Below are 18,000 nucleotides of genomic sequence, written 5' to 3'. Positions count from 1 at the left end.
TTCAGTTAATTCTAATCATGAGGCACAAGTAGCACGTAATCAAAACATTTAAGTTCTGGGAACAATTGATTTTTAAGTTTATGAACTCAAAAATTTTGTGGAAATTGATTGCCTTGATATTTTTGAGTTCTGCTAACTTGTTTGGGTTTGCAGTGTACGGTCAACTCAGAGATTCCACTACACCTAACCGGCATGTCTTTAGAAGTGGAAGGAAACCAGAGCACCGGGACGGAACTCAGACAAAAATGGGGAGAACATGCAAACTCCACACACTAAGGACCAGGCGGGAAACAATCCCAAGACCTTCTCTCTGTGGGGCAACAGTGCTAACCACTAAGCCAATGTGTTGCCCAATGCTTAGTAAATCTGGGCCACAGTCATTGCCTTAGATCAGTGCTCTAAACTATTGCAGAAAGGGCAGAGAGGGTGCAGGTTTTCTTTGCAGCCACTGACTTCAGCAGGTGATTTCACTGATTAACATCACTTGGAGCAGGTGGGATGAGTTCATCAGTGAAATCACCTGCCTGGAATAGTTTGGAGACCACTGCCTTAGATCACTGGTTAGTGTCCAAGTCTCACAATCATACAGTAAGACACGACGTACCAGGACCCTAAAAATTTGGACCTTAAAAAGGTCCAAGATCTCTATCCAGAGACTTCGTGACTCCATAAGGTCTTCTCAGGCGTCTCCCGATCACAAAAGCTGAAGACTCACAGACTTTATGATTCACTTTTTACTATTTACTCCAAAAAATTTAAACAATTTAAACAGCAGCTCGGTATGATGTAGAAACCATTCCAGTGTTTATTTTTGAACTTTAAAGTTTGGAGGTGTGTCTGAGTGGTGAAAGGACTAAAGCAACTCATACAGTTTCATAAACCACAGTTTATAAGAAACAATTTGAAGTTGTCGGCATGAAAGAAAAGCCGTTCCTGCTGGGAGGTGTTGAACAGTCTGTGGAAGTGTAGCGGTTTGTGGGTGCGGTCATGTTTGTGGGTTATCTGTTTTTGTCCCTCTGTGTTGGGAATTAAAAGCACTTCAAAGACATCTGACGTCTGTAGAGTTTTTATAACACTCTGAGTGTACGAGCATACTTTACTGCTCAGATTTACAGCATGAACTGCTGAGGGTGAGGGTGTTGGCCTACATGAACCCTGCTCTCTTTGAACAACGAAACCAGATTAAAAAAATCCTTTGTGTCTGAACTTTATACCAGTGTCTATACATGATCATTATGGACCAAAGGAAGATTAACTTTATTTTTTGTAAAACCCATGAGATCAGATTATGAAAACATTCTAAAGCCACATTAGACACACTGTAATTACTTTTAGATGAGACAAACAGTTTTTATGGTACAAGAAGCTAATTTTGGGAGTATATAAAATTCTGGTAATGTAAGCCAAAAATAGTACAACTGAACCAAGTCAACCCGTGACCCTTGATTGGAGTTAGTGGGTATAGAAAATCGACGGATGGGTGAATCAACTCATCCAGATATGAACGTCAGACACAAAGCAAAGGGAATTCCTGATATTAGAAGCTTAAAATGTGATTAGGGCTGCACAATACTGAAAAAAAAAAAAATGACAGGCATATGTTCCGTACAGTTCCTCAGACTCATCATTGCCGGTGCTTATTCCTGCACTTAAGAGTCTACGGGATGAACAAATGAGTCTCTGGGATGAATGCCAATCATTTTGTCCCTTTAAGACCAGTACCCATTTACAGCTGGGTGAACTGGGACAATGCACATGGAAGTGTCTTGTTCAAGAGCACAGACAAATGGTGCAACCATTAAGTGAACCCAGCTCCACATATTGGTAGTCCAACTCTTCTCCCATAACTACTATTGTGACCCCAGCACATGGAGAAGACCAGGAGAACACCCATGTTTCATCTGGCTGCAGCCGATAGATGGTTGGTCTGTATTTATATAGCGCATTTCTATCTATATCAGAAGCTCATAGAGCTTAACATTGATGCCTTGCATTCATCCTTTCACACACACACCCACACAATGATATCAGGAAGCTGCCATGCAAGGCACTCACTGCACACCGGGAGCCACCTGGGGATTAAGGACCTTGCCCAAGGGCTCTTAGTGATTTTCTGGCCAGACGGGGGTTTGAACCAAGGATCCGCTGGTCTCAAGCCCATGCTTAATCACTAGACCATCACCTCCCCTGGTTGGTTGGTTTTGAGAAGTGGGGATGGATCAGTTGTTTTTCTGGGTGGTTGCCCATCAGGACCCAAGGTGGTCCTGTAGTGTGGTGGATATGGTTTGAAAAGATTTTTATGGATCTATTTGGAAAGAATGACTTACTCTAGAAAGATCAGGATCAGGATGCTTGGCTTTGATATCTGCACTTTAACCTTCCTGTGTGTTGTGAGTTCAGGCAAGTGACAAGTCTTCCATGGGCACCTGTACAGCCAGCAGACCTGTATTACATTTCCTAGAAAGCCAACTGTAGACCTCCATCTACTCATCACCAGTTCATCAATCATAATGGGTGGTACTGATCACAACTCATGTAAAATGGTCAGTTTTCTTGTTTGCTATTTTGAAGAGCGAAGCAAAAAATCACGCAAGAAATTTGTCAAGCTCTTCAACCGACAGCGCTTGTTCTTCAGGTAGAGACGTCCCAGCAAATACTGCAAATGCCTCCAGAGGGCTTACGTAGTACTAGATTTGTTTTTCTGTGTTAGAAGAACGAGCACCATCAATAAAACAAACCCCATAATGTTTGTTTTTAAGCTAAGCACCATCTGTGCTCGTGTGAGCGCACATTGGCCGCCGCATACAATGGTACAAAATGTATAGAACCAAAGTTACATGCTAAATAGAACCAAAACTGCATGGTAAATGGAACAAAATGGCAGATGGGATGATTGGTCCATATCACAACATAAAACCCACCAATCAAATGACAAGGATCTATTTAAATGTTACATAATTTACATGAATGAATCACAAATCATGTAATTAATTATTTAATTATTTAATTGCTTTAGAGTTCTACCTACTCTAAATTATGTCTGGTTGGTTGAGCTTTGGACACTTACAAGCTGCTACTGATCCAGATCCACCAACCTGGGCCCTGTTTCATAAAGCAGTCTTCTCTTGTTTAGTCAACTAAACTCAATCAACTTATTTTTTGACGTTAGTCGTTCCACAAAGCACTTAGTTGGCTAAAGTTTTACATTACCGGACTAAAGTTTTTAGCATGGTACAGAGGAAGCTAATCTTATTTTAGTGGACAAAACATCAGTGTCTTACCTCAGAAATGGCAACTGTCATGTAGCACCACTTGATGGAACACTCAAGAGCACCCCTACGTTGCTCGTATTCCTCCAGAAGGAGAGCTTCCTCTGCTTTTGGCTATGGTTGTAGCAGATGACTGTCATGATGTGTTTGTGACAGTTTTCACATTAGCCACCAGGTGTCACTGTTATGCAGAGCAGGATTCTGACTGCCTCACGGTTACAGGAAGACTGTTCCACAGGGTGGGTGCACGATGAGAAAAGGCTCTTTGACCTGCTGACTTCTTCTTCACCCTGGGAACACATCTATCATAAACATACTTTTACAGCTGCACACAAGAAGGGAAGAACATGCAACTGTTTTACCAAGCCATGACAATGTAAACATGACAAATAATTACCTTTATAGACGTCTCGAAATGCGATTAGAGCCGTATCCAGGAGCCAACTTGCAGAGAAAATGATTAATCCACTATGAAATAATTATTTTACATATGCAGCACCCAGCGCTCAGCAGTAGGTGGAAGAAAGCATGTCGTCCAGGTAGGAACACAGCAGGAGGGATCATCACAACAATGTGCGTGCAAGTGCGTGCATCAAAGTTGTGCAAGTGTCAGGGGGCCTTAAGCCACTAGTGTAGCCACAGCTGCCCTGGGGCAAACTGACAGACACGTGGCTGCCATTCTGCGCTAACAGCCACTCCAACCACCACTTCACTCGTACACAGGCAAGGCGGGTTAAGTGCCTTGCCCAAGGACACAATGGCAGATTTTTGACTGGTTGGGAGCTGGTTTCAACCTGCCGACCCTTCGGTCATAAGATGGCTTGCATTGGAGGAGTTTCTTGGCAATGACACTCATGAGGCCACTATGCCTGTGAAAATCATCAACTAACGTAATCTACAAGTTTAGCCATTGATGTGAAACGGTGATTAGACGGATAGTGTTGATCGGCTAAGTCAGTTTAACAGACTAAAAGATTAGACTGTTTTATTAGGAAACAGGTGGGGCTTTGTTTGGAAAGCTTATTTCCCTCTTTGTTTTAACAGTAAGCATGTTTGAATCTAAAAGTCCAAATCAACATTTTGTTTACATGCCCTCTGGAAGCCAAACATGTTTCAGCAGGGTCACGTTTGTTCCAGCCAGGACCCAGGAGATAAGGATTTCTCCAGGACTTACGCCTCCTGCAGAGAGCCCAGGGTGGCAGCAAGGATCCCGTGACTGATGTCATACAGAACATTTGCATTTTTGGCATTTTTGTCTGTGGTGTTTTTGCAGGAATGTGCTGCATACAACTAATTAATAAGTATTGAAGTAGTTCTTGTAGTAATTTGCCCCATTAATCTTAAAAAATAAAGCAAGACATTTCAATTCAATGCAGTGGTGGCACCAGGAAATTTTTGTTGGGGGGCTGAGGGGAAGCTGGGGTAAAAGTTGGAGGGGCTCCACAAAATGTCCTTGAAATGAACAATATATAGTAAATTGCTTTAGAAATACCAAGGTATATGTTTTAGTCACCCGTGCTCCTCTAAAATGTGGCTTCAGTGCACACACACATCACTTAGAATGATTGCAAGTTCAGTAAACTTGCACATAGGTACAAACTGAATTAATTGAAATGGTACTCAAGACAATGCATGGACTCAACCTTACACAAATTGTCTATATCAAAGATTTATTGCCAATTTAACACCGAGGTTTTGGCCGAATAACGATATACAGCGTCTGTATATTCTCTGTTAGTGCGTGGCTGCGGCCGACGTGCTTGATAAATTCCTGTGCAAAACGTAGTTCCCAGATAATTGTGATATATTCCTGTGAGATAATAAGTATATCTAATCTAAATCAATTCAAAAATTTACCAGTAAAAAAATTGTAAAGATAAGTGAAGTTTTAAGAGTGGCCGTAATAAATATTTAGAGTATGGAGTTAAATTTGTCTCATTATTACTTGCAAATGCACAGAGGGTGATTTACAAATTTCCTTTGATTTGTACACGTGCTTTGTAATCCACAAACACAATTTTCTGATTTGTAATGTGTGTGGGTTTTTAAAAATAAATGTTTATTTGCAAAACTGAAAATTCTGTTTGTGAAGGGTGATACAGCATTGGTGGATCACCGAACACACACATTCATCACTTTGATCAGTTACGCAATATTGAGACATTCTCAGCGCAGAACTGCAGTTGAGATCCACAAATATGTCAGTCGCTATTCACATTATTGGCAGAATTATTGGGGGAGCTTGGCTCAGTATTGGGGGGGGGGCTTACGCTCCTCCAAAAGTCCATCTTTGAAGACATTTTAAATAATTTTTTTGATGACAAAAAAGCTCTCGTACACTGTCTTACTTCACCACCAGTGTAATTTTAATCAAGCAACCTTTTGGCCAGTGGCCATCATCAGGCAAATAGTTTTTGTGAATGAGAAGCCATCTTAAATATGTGTGGCTGGTTACATCACAGGATGTTGTTATGATAACCATAGAAATCACAATATCCACATCAATATCCATTCATGAAACAGATCATTCTAGTGCATAATACATATCGCACAAAGAATATATAATAATATATACAAAATAGATATATACACACATCACAACCACCCTGAGGCCAGACATTCTGGAGGTCTCAGAGGAGACAAAGAACATCATCCTGATGGAGCTGACAGTGCCATGGGAGGACAGACTGGATGAGGCCCACGAGAGAAAGAGGACCAAGTACGAGGAACTGGTCATAGACTGCCGCAAGCAGGGCTGGAAGGCGAAGTGTATGCCCATCGAGGTTGGCTGCAGAGGGTTTGCGGGCCAATCAGTCTATAAAACCTTGAGTGCATTGGGCATTACCGGGATGGAGAGGAAAAGAGCCATCAAGAACATTATGGAGGAAGCGGAGAAAGCCTCCAGATGGCTCTGGATCAGGAGAGGTGATCCATGGGGAGTAGCGAATGCCACCTGAACACAAGCCGGGTCTGATCAACCATGGCTGGGTCACCTTGGTGAGGGTGTCTGATGTTGAAAGACCCGAAACACCCGAGGACCCCAGCTTACATCACTGATGATGTGTTCAGGAGCATCCTAGAGATGTATTCTACCAAATACATCTATACAACAGTGAAGAGTATTGTATACATCAAAGACATGGATATACAGCAATGAGGATGATGATCATGACGATAATGAATGTATCTCTAACAACTAAAATGTCATTCAATCACTTTTACTCTGTCAAAATTTTACTATTTCAGTTCCGCGATTAGTACAGTCAATGCTACATTTATAAATCTCCTTTTACAAAATTTTTTAACAATAAAATAAATGAATATAAACATTAAGAAGCAGCTTGGATTGAAGGTGTTTTTTAATGCATGGCAGAGTTGGTAAAGTGACAAGTATATGCAATAGATTGATTTTAATGTACTTACGTTCTGCTTTGTGACAGATCAGATTGGGATTCTGTATCAGAAGATACTCAATAATAAATGACTTAGATTGGGAAGAAAAAAACCCTGGTTGGGACATCCCTATTCGTTACAATTGCTTTGAGGACATTTGCAATAAAATGATTGACCTCTGCAGGAGTTTTTGACAGAGTCTGTATCAAATCAAATCAATTTTATTTATATAGCGCCAAATCACAACAAACAGTTGCCCCAAGGCACTTTATATTGTAAGGCAAAAACTATACAATAATTACAGAGAAACCCCAACGGTCAAAACGACCCCCTGTGAGCAAGCACTTGGCGACAGTGGGAAGGAAGAAACCTACAGCAGAACCAGGCTCAGGGAGGGGCAGTCTTCTACTGGGACTGGTTGGGGCTGAGGGGAGAGAATCAGGAAAAAGACATGCTGTGGAAGAGAGCAGAGATCAATCACTAATCATTAAATGCAGAGTGGTGCATACAGAGCAAAAAGAGAAAGAAACACTCAGTGCATCATGGGAACCCCCCAGCAGTCTAAGTCTAGAGCAGCATAACTAAGGGATGGTTCAGGGTTACCTGATCCAGCCCTAACTATAAGCTTTAGCAAAAAGGAAAGTTTTAAGCCTAATCTTAAAAGTAGAGAGGGTGTCTGTCTCCCTGATCTGAATTGGGAGCTGGTTCCACAGGAGAGGAGCCTGAAAGCTGAAGGCTCTGCCTCCCATTCTACTCTTAAAAACCCTAGGAACTACAAGTAAGCCTGCAGTCTGAGAGCGACGCGCTCTATTGGGGTGATATGGTACTATGAGGTCCCTAAGATAAGATGGGACCTGATTATTCAAAACCTTATAAGTAAGAAGAAGAATTTTAAATTCTATTCTAGAATTAACAGGAAGCCAATGAAGAGAAGCCAATATGGGTGAAATATGCTCTCTCCTTCTAGTCCCCGTCAGTACTCTAGCTGCTGCATTTTGAATTAACTGAAGGCTTTTCAGGGAACTTTTAGGACAACCTGATAATAATGAATTACAATAGTCCAGCCTAGAGGAAATAAATGCATGAATTAGTTTTTCAGCATCACTCTGAGACAAGACCTTTCTAATTTTAGAGATATTGCGCAAATGCAAAAAGCAGCCCTACATATCTGCTTAATATGTGCATTGAAGGACATATCCTGATCAAAAATGACTCCAAGATTTCTCACAGTATTACTAGAGGTCAGGGTAATGCCATCCAGAATAAGGATCTGGTTAGACACCATGTTTCTAAGATTTGTGGGGCCAAGTACAATAACTTCAGTTTTATCTGAATTTAAAAGCAGGAAATTAGAGGTCATCCATGTCTTCATGGCTGTAAGACATTCCTGCAGTTTAACTAATTGGTGTGTGTCCTCTGGCTTCATGGATAGATAAAGCTGGGTATTATCTGCATAACAATGAAAATTTAAGCAATGTTTTCTAATAATACTGCTTAAGGGAAGCATGTATAAAGTGAATAAAATTGGTCCTAGCACAGAACCTTGTGGAACTCCATAATTAACCTTAGTCTGTGAAGAAGACTCCCCATTTACATGAACAAATTGTAATCTATTAGATAAATATGATTCAAACCACCGCAGCGCAGTGCCTTTAATACCTATGGCATGCTCTAATCTCTGTAATAAAATTTTATGGTCAACAGTATCAAAAGCAGCACTGAGGTCTAACAGGACAAGCACAGAGATGAGTCCACTCTCTGAGGCCATAAGAAGATCATTTGTAACCTTCACTAATGCTGTTTCTGTACTATGATGAATTCTAAAACCTGACTGAAACTCTTCAAATAGACCATTTCTCTGCAGATGATCAGTTAGCTGTTTTACAACTACCCTTTCAAGAATTTTTGAGAGAAAAGGAAGGTTGGAGATTGGCCTATAATTAGCTAAGATAGCTGGGTCAAGTGATGGCTTTTTAAGTAATGGTTTAATTACTGCCACCTTAAAAGCCTGTGGTACATAGCCAACTAACAAAGATAGATTGATCATATTTAAGATCGAAGCATTAATTAATGGTAGGGCTTCCTTGAGCAGCCTGGTAGGAATGGAGTCTAATAGACATGTTGATGGTTTGGAGGAAGTAACTAATGAAAATAACTCAGACAGAACAGTCGGAGAGAAAGAGTCTAACCAAATACCAGCATTACTGAAAGCAGCCAAAGATAATGATATGTCTTTGGAATGGTTATGAGTAATTTTTTCTCTAATAGTTAAAATTTTATTAGCAAAGAAAGTCACGAAGTCATTACTAGTTAAAGTTAAAGGAATACTCGGCTCAATAGAGCTCTGACTCTTTGTCAGCCTGGCTACAGTGCTGAAAAGAAACCTGGTGTTGTTCTTATTTTCTTCAATTAGTGATGAGTAGTAAGATGTCCTAGCTTTACGGATGGCTTTTTTGTAGAGCAACAGACTCTTTTTCCAGGCTAAGTGAAGATCTTCTAAATTAGTGAGACACCATTTCCTCTCCAACTTATGGGTTATCTGCTTTAAGCTGTGAGTTTGTAAGTTATACCACGGAGTCAGGCACTTCTGATTTAAGGCTCTCTTTTTCAGAGGAGCTACAACATCCAAAGTTGTGCTCAATGAGGACGTAAAACTATTGACGAGATAATCTATCTCACTCACAGAGTTTAGGTAGCTACTCTGCACTGTGTTGGTATATGCCATTGGAGAACATAACAAAGAAGGAATCATATCCTTAAACCTAGTTACAGTGCTTTCTGAAAGACTTCTACTGTAATGAAACTTATTCCCCACTGCTGGGTAGTCCATTAAAGTAAATGTAAATGTTATTAAGAAATGATCAGACAGAAGGGGGTTTTCAGGGAATACTGTTAAGTCTTCAATTTCCATACCATAAGTCAGAACAAGAGCTAAAGTATGGTTAAAGTGGTGGGTGGACTCATTTACATTTTGAGCAAAGCCAATCGAGTCTAACAATAGATTAAATGCAGTGTTGAGGCTGTCATTCTCAGCATCTGTGTGGATGTTAAAATTGCCCACTATAATTATCTTACCTGAGCTAAGCACTAAGTCAGACAAAAGGTCTGAAAATTCACAGAGAAACTCACAGTAATGACCAGGTGGACGATAGATAACAACAAATAAAACTGGTTTTGGGACTTCCAATTTGGATGGACAAGACTAAGAGTCAAGCTTTCAAATGAATTAAAGCTCTGTCTGGATTTTTGATTAATTAATAAGCTGCAGTGGAAGATTGCTGCTAATCCTCCCCCTCGGCCTGTGCTACGAGCATTCTGACAGTTAGTGTGACTCGGGGGTGTTGAGTCATTTAAACTAACATATTCATCCTGCTGTAACCAGGTTTCTGTAAGGCAGAATAAATCAATATGTTGATCAATTATTATATAATTTACTAACAGGGACTTAGAAGAGAGAGACCTAATGTTTAATAAACCACATTTAACTGTTTTAGTCTGTGGTGCAGTTGAAGGTGCTATATTATTTTTTCTTTGGAATTTTTATGCTTAAATAGATTTTTATTGGTTGTTGGTGGTCTGGGAGCAGGCACCGTCTCTACGGGGATGGGGTATTGGGGGGATGGAGAGGGAGAGAAGCTGCAGAGAGGTGTGTAAGACTACAACTCTGCTTCCTGGTCCCAACCCTGGATAGTCACGGTTTGGAGGGTTTAATAAAATTGGCCAGATTTCTAGAAATGAGAGCTGCTCCATCCAAAGTGGGATGGATGCCGTCTCTCCTAACAAGACCAGGTTTTCCCCAGAAGCTTTTCTCAATTATCTATGAAGCCCACCTCATTTTTTGGACACCACTCAGACAGCCAGCAATTCAAGGAGAACATGCGGCTAAACATGTCACTCCCGGTCCGATTGGGGAGGGGCCGAAGAGAAAGCTACAGAGTCCGACATTGTTTTTGCAAAGTTACACAATTTTATTGACCTCCGATTGGCGTAACCGGGTGTCATTACTGCCGATGTGAATTACAATCTTACCAAATTTATGCTTACCCTTTGCCAGCAGTTTCAAATTTCCTTCAATGTCGCCTGCTCTGGCCCCCGGAAGACAATTGACTATGGTTGCTGGTGTCGCTAACTTCACATTTCTCAAAACAGAGTTGCCAATAACTGGTGGTGTATAGGGGGCTTCTGTTTAGGACTACGCTTCCTCCTCACAGTCACCCAGCCGGCCTGCTTTCCCGGCTGCTTGGGATCTGCTGGGGGACAGCTAACGGTGGCTAAGCTACCTTGGTCCGCACCAACTACAGGGACCTGGCTAGCTGTAGGATTTTCCACGGTGCGGAGCCGAGTCTCCAATTCGCCCAGCCTGGCCTCCAAAGCTACGAATAAACTACACTTATTACAAGTACCATTACGTCTAAAGGAGGCCGAGGAATAACTAAACATTTCACACCCAGAGCAGAAAAGTGCGGGAGAGACAGGAGAAGCCACCATGCTAAACCGGCTAAGAGCTAGTAGCTGCGCTAAGCTAGCGGATTCCTAAAAACACACAAAGTGAATAATGTGTAAATAATTTAGAGGTGATTCAGCAGAGGGAGTGCTTTAGTTAAGGCACGTGAAGATTACACTGTGAAACAAATCGTTATCTAGTTATCTAGATCAATCTAACTATGCAGATTAAACAGCTAACAGATACAGTACCGCAGTGAGAGCCAACCACCAGTACAATATTAAATGTGGCCCAACTACCGCATTAAGGAATAAATGTGAACAGATTTAGGATGTGTAGTGATTCCGGATGGCGGACATGCTCTCTGTGGAAAACAGGCTGATGTTTGTATCTGTGAGCTCTTGGAATGTCGGTGATTGTTGTGTTTGTAGCAGCGATGACAAACGAGCGCTCGCCTTTGTTTGTTTGAATTACTTTGGTTTTCATTCACAAACGCTCAAAGACAAGATGAGGAGCAGCTGTTCTGATCACAGGAGGAGGAAGAGGAGGGCAGAGAAAGTCACCCGGGGTCAGAGGTCAGCCATCAGGTTAGTCACGGTAACTATCGTTCATTTTGCAGAGCTGGCGCTTTTGGCTCTACTCCTGGTTTGTTGACACTACAGTGTTATTTGTACGCCCCGCTGGCTCACATTTCACAGCTCATTCATTCTTACTTCCTGAAGAAATGAGATTCAGCTCTTCGTCTGATGGTTTTCACTCTGTTAAGTTGTTATTCTTTACAATGCAGTGCTCTCTGATCAGTTCATTGACCTCGTTCATGTGATGATTCTGAGCAGCATCTCACATGGAGCTGAAAAGTTCCTGTTATTAAGACTTTGTTTAGACTGTTAGTTCACATCACATTTATTACACATCTGATTCAAATGTGATTTTACTGATATGCTAACTGATATATCTAACAAGTGACCCCTCGCTCCCCTTTCCAATAACAGAGTGGTACCAGACCCACCATGTGTCTGAAGACTGACTGAGCCAAAATGTGTCCATGCATTATTAAGCTTGATTTAACAGATTAGTTTGGGCTTGTGTGTGTGTGTGTGTGTGTGTGTATGCACACGTGAGCATATGTCAGTTTTTTTTTCCCCCCACCAGGTTGTTGTCCCTTTAAGCACATCTCATGTTGTTGAATATTTTGTTTTCTTTTTTGGCGCGAGCAGTGAATAATTTTATTGGAGCAAGCTAAACACTGATCAGAGTAAAGGACATGGCAGTAGGTGTGTTAGTGAAAAAGATTCAGAAGGCAGAGTGACATGCATGGAAGCTAAAATTAATGGGATTAAGATTAATATATGCAATATCCGGACAATATACTGGACATTATGGACGATGCCAGTCACCTTCTGCACACCATCATCAGCAACCGGAAGAGTTTCTTCAGCCACAGACTGCTCCTTCCCAAGTGTAGGACCAACAGACTGAAAAGCTCCTTTGTCCCTCAGGCCATCAGACTGTACAACTCCTCACTCAGGAAGAGGAAGAGTAACAGGAAGACAGAAGACGGGAAGGAGAGGAACAGTAGTAGCCAGTAAACCAATACTGATCAGTAGGTCTGGTATTTTTATTTGTGTATTTATATTTATATTTGCAAATTGTTTTTTACTTTCACTTTTGATGCTCTGTGTGCTTCTTACCCTGTGTGATGCTATACAATGCTGCTGGAACCTCAGTTTCCCTGAGGGAGTCTTCCCAAGGGATCATTAAAGTTCTATCTAATCTAATGTAATTTATGCCCCTATCAGAGAGGATTCCGTTTTTTTTCCCCATAAAATAAACAAAATAATGGGGGGGGGGGGGGGGGGGGGGGGGGGGTCAGATATCATACAGTAATTGCAGGAGACTTTAATCAAGTTCTAGATGCTGCATTAGACAAGCCCACCTTCTCCAAAAATAAACCAAAAGAAACAAGGATTGGTTGGAATACGGAGAGCAGTCAACCCGAAGGAAAGGGAGTACACATTTTATTCACATAACCACAAATCACAATCTACAACTGATTACTTTTAAATAGCAATAATCTGGTTGGAAATGTTTCAGATTGTACAACAGGACCAATAGACTTAACTAATCATAGTACAGGATCCTTTGAGTCCCCTATTATTCATACTATTCTTAGAGCCTTTAACGACCACAGTCAGAGACAACAAAGGTATAAGGGAAGTAATACATGGTTTGGAAGAGCATAAAATGTTTTTGTATGCTGATGATATTTTACTTTTTATAAGAGATCCATCCTCTTCAGTTACAAAAGTTTTATCTACATTTGACAAATTTTCAGAATTATCAGGCTACAAAATAAACTAAAATAAACTGGCAAAAGACAGAAGCTATAAACAAAGGGATGTCTCCAACCTCTTCTTTCTTCATTCCAATTTTGGTGGGCTCCCATTGGAATGAAGTATCTGGGCATTAGGTTGACTAACATAATCTCAATAAATGTAGAGCCATTGCTACAAAACTGAAAATGAACTAATGGAAATTGTTGAACCTTACTCTGCAGGGTAAAATTAATACTATTAAAATGCTTGTTGCTCCTCAATGTAATTATATATCAATGATGATACTAATAACAATAGGTAATACCTTTTTTTTTTTTTAAATGATTTAATGGACTAATTAAAGAATTTCTTTGGAATTGGAAAAAGTAAGAATTGAAGTAAGAAAACTCACAGCTTTGAGAGAATGTGGAGGTCTGGCTCTTCTTAGCCTGGAACTATATAATCTTCCATTTGAAAGAGATTCTGTATCAGAATTTATCTAGACATTAGAAAGGTGAGCACTCAAATGTAGGGTGGATTAAAGTTGAAAAGGAAATTGTGGCTTGAGCAAAAATCTACAAATTCAATACAACAGAACCCAATCATACAATACTCACAATGGGCATGGGCAAAGACACATAAAACATTGGGATTTTCTCCATACAAGCAGATCTACTGTTCTGTATGGAATAATCCTTTAGTGCATATTGGAAAATTTCCCTTTCTGTGACGAAAATGTCTTGAACATGGTGTGCAAAAAAGAGAACATCTGTAAAGAGATGATAACTTTATGTCATTTAGTATGTTAAAAGAAACATTTAACTTGGTTGACAAAGGGGATTTCTGGAAATATTAACAGATCAGGAATAGTGTGGGCTCATTACATACATTACATACATTAGGTACATTACATAATGGTTTAAGGTTAGGTGATTAGGAATTTTTTGACACTTTTAAACAGCTGGAAGTGTTGAATTTGTTTTCTGATTAGTGATGACATCATAAACAGACAGAAAATCTTTGATGACAAAAGTAGAAGGCCCATTCAAAGCTGGCTGGGATCTGAATGTGATCATTAAAAATCAACTTGTCTTTTTCTAAAGTGATCCGTTTGTGTCACAGACTGTGGGTGCGAGACAATGTGTCTCGGGCCCCAGTGAGCAGGAGGCATGAACTGTGACTGATGTCTGCTCACACAGCTATGGGTCAGTCTCCACAGACACAGACGGAGACGGGTGGCAGAGCTCCAAAAAACACTAATGAACCGTTTAGAACACAGGGTCTCAAAAACTTCAACAATCCACAATGGCAAAAGATGGAGAAAACGGTTATGTCTGGCTTCTACAAAGTCAAATGAGAAGAGCCACATAGAGACTGCAGTAATCCTCATTACATGTTTGACACAGATTCATACAAAGTGATTCTGTGTGATTGATTCACTGATACTGTAATTTGTGATTCACATTTGATCAGTTCTGTTGAATTTCTCCTTGGCTGACCCTCAATATTTCCACCAGGTTTGGTTCAATGTGGATTAAAAGTAGGCATGGGTATTGATAAGATTTTATCGATATCGATACCTTATCGATTCCTTTATCGATACCTCCTGTGAATTTTCTGTGTGCTACAAGTAGGCTTTACAGGTTTATCTATGTCAGCAACATTTTATTGAGTCTTAAAGTAAAAAAATATGAAATTGGTCACTGGATCCTTGATCTCTGGACATAGATAGAAAAAAATCTTTAGTTTTTGTCAAAAGCATTTCCTTTCAGACATTAACGGCATGGATGTCTCTCCATACCGTCTGAGCAGAGCTCAGCTTGCTGCTGAAGTCTGCAGGTCTGCATCCATGCAGTCTTGAGCTGCTGCACGTCAGCACAGGACGTCTCATTTTGGAAGGAAAAAACATTTTGATCAATTGCAGTTTATTGTTTGTATTACATTTGGAAAGAGGTGTCATTTGATTTAAACAGCGTCTGACTCAAAAGCATTCCAGTGATACCCAAGGATCCTCCAAAAAGACATCATATCATTGACAATCATCTCCTTTGGTCAATGGTTAGCATCTAGATCTCACAACCATACAATAAGACAGGAAACACCAGGTTCAGGGGTGTAAAAATATGTGGTGAATCATGATAATAATGTCATGAATACTGTATTAAATCTTTTTTTAACAAGCATCATGATACCGTGAAAAATCAACTACTGCATGGAAGAAACAATGAAGTCTTGCAGAAGAATCATAAATGGTTTATAAAATATACAAATAGGAAACAGTCAACATCAAGGATTACCATTTGTTCTTCAAAATAATTTGTTTCTTTAAAGTTAGATCATTCACCACAGATGACTTTCTAGATAATTAATGCGAACAATGACCGAATGTATGTATTACAGATGGTTGCCCAGTTCCGGATCACCTTTTTTAAAGTCCCGTTTTACGGAGCCATAATGCAACTGAATGTCCTTTATTGTGTATTGTTGTATTGAGTATTTGGATGTTATTTAGCTGAAAAAGTCTGGGTGGAGTAGCGCTTCTACTTAAAGTGTGAAGCCACATTATGTGTGGCGCAAACATTTGCCAGAAACGGATCACTTTTGCCAGTTCCGGATCACGACACTCTGCGTCACTTTTGGGGTATTCCTGGCATCTGGCTGGAGCCCTTCTAATGCAGAATGATACACACTGTGCCTGAGAATGTGTTTTGAACACAAAATGATAGAAATAATACTTATTAAATGAGAATTTACTTCGTTTCGAAAAGCGCCATTATACATTTTTACGAGCAAAAAATAAAGTGTGGAGGTGAGATTTCTCCCAAATTAAAAAGTAAAAGCCTCCACATTCATGTCCATTTGTGATGTGGAGATGACCCCCAAAGTCCACATGACTCACAACTACAGACACGAGGCTGCTGCTTCAAGTGAACCGGAACTGGCAAATTTTCGCGTCGGAGATAAATGCGCGCAGCAATTAAACAGCAAGACATAACACACTGACATTTTCTACCCAAGTAAGTAAGTATTTTCCCACTCTAGAACCAAAAACACAGAACGGCTAACTCACATTTGCTACGTTTTAGAGATTGTTACTTTAAAACTTGCAGGAATGAGTGAGTCAGAAAAAGTGCGCACACCGCAGACACCGGGATGTTTTGATTCCTCTGCTGATCACAAGGACGACTGGATTCGGTTGAGCTTGTGGTCGTTTGTAGACAAAACATCAATCTTTCCATTGGTACCAAGTATTAGCTTATTCATGCTGATTACGAGAAACGGCGGGACAAAAACTACAGCAGTGATCCATAACTGGCAATGATCCAGAACTGGGCAAGTGACTGTATATATCAAATTGTGGCGCTAGTGTATGGATACACCCCTAACCAGGACTTTTAAGGACTTTATCTTGCATAGATAGATATCTCCAAACACCTCTGTCCAGCGACCTCTTAACTCTGTGAGCTCTTTAGAGACTTCTCTTGATCTCAAAGGCTGAAGACCCAGAGCTGTGAATGTTACTGCTGAAATAAGTGAATGTCTCCACAAATTCAACACTTTCACCAAATACACACATTTCTGATGGCTGAGTCAAAGGAATCATTGAAAGTGTGGATCTTCATCTTTATCCAGGACAATTGCAAACCCAGACTCTCAAATTCCTTGCTCAACCTTTCAATGAATGAATTAATAGTTCACACCTATTATACATTAAGAGAGAAAATACAACCCCTTTTTACATTGTACCTTACTTTGTGTTCACTGCTTCACTTCCTTTGAACCTTCCATATTTTGAACACAGATTAATTTCTGAACACTGGCACCTGCTGGATGTTTCAGGAATGTGTGTTCAGATCAAATTAGGAATTTCGTACTTAGGCCCAGTTCAGATTGGGATTGGCAATCCATACCAAGAGCCAGATAGGTGTTTTTCTGAATCTGAATAGTGCAAATCAGACTTAAACTGGATTAGTTTATTGAGGTCTGATTGCAAATGTGGCTAGAATCTGGCTACCTCGAGGATCACGATGTCAAACTTCCTCACTACATTCATGCGGCCACAGTGTCCTCTCCACTGTGGTGGTCTTCAGTCTGGCTGCAAGGGTGAAGATAGCAAACAACCTTCTTTCTGTGTGGCGCCACTCTCTGATGTCCAGATCCACACACACACACATTCCCACACATGCACACCCTCTCACCTCCACACCCAGGAATTCTTACCATTTTTTCTTGTGTAAAAGAATTCAGCCTGAGCCGAATTGAGTTTCAACTCGTGCGTTGGACGAGCTGGATTTGAAAAAGAGGTCTGAATGCTATCTGGCTTGAAAGTAATCTGTCTCAAGCCAGATTGCCAACCTGAGTCTGAATGGGGTTTTAGTCAGCACAGGGTCTCTGTGCATGTTGCTGTCTGTTATATTAGAAGTAATAGCTGTGGCCTCAACTTTATCTAAAATCTGAGTCTTTTAGTGAAGCTTAGGTTTAGTAGACGGTGATCACCTTAGTATTTCTTCTGTTTTTCTTGTTACTTAATGCTGACAAATTATACCGTAAACAATCTGTTTCAAGCCAGATTTCCAAC

At 40.5% G+C, this 18,000-nt stretch overlaps 1 long non-coding RNA gene across 1 annotated transcript; it reads right to left on the bottom strand.

The window, feature by feature from the left end:
• Positions 1-547: 547 nt before the first annotated feature.
• Positions 548-9,460, bottom strand: LOC117516509. The gene is made up of 3 exons (XR_004562437.1): positions 9,450-9,460; positions 8,449-8,453; positions 548-625 (listed from the first exon to the last, which is right to left on the bottom strand). It is a non-coding gene; the product is annotated as an uncharacterized LOC117516509 (long non-coding RNA).
• Between the last annotated feature and the right edge of the window lie 8,540 nt (positions 9,461-18,000).

The sequence above is a fragment of the Thalassophryne amazonica genome, chromosome 9 (genome assembly GCF_902500255.1).
Source record: "Thalassophryne amazonica chromosome 9, fThaAma1.1, whole genome shotgun sequence".
Taxonomy (NCBI): Eukaryota; Metazoa; Chordata; class Actinopteri; order Batrachoidiformes; family Batrachoididae; genus Thalassophryne; species Thalassophryne amazonica.
The sequence above is the reverse complement of the archived record's forward strand: the minus strand, read 5'-3'. Positions and strand labels throughout refer to the sequence as shown.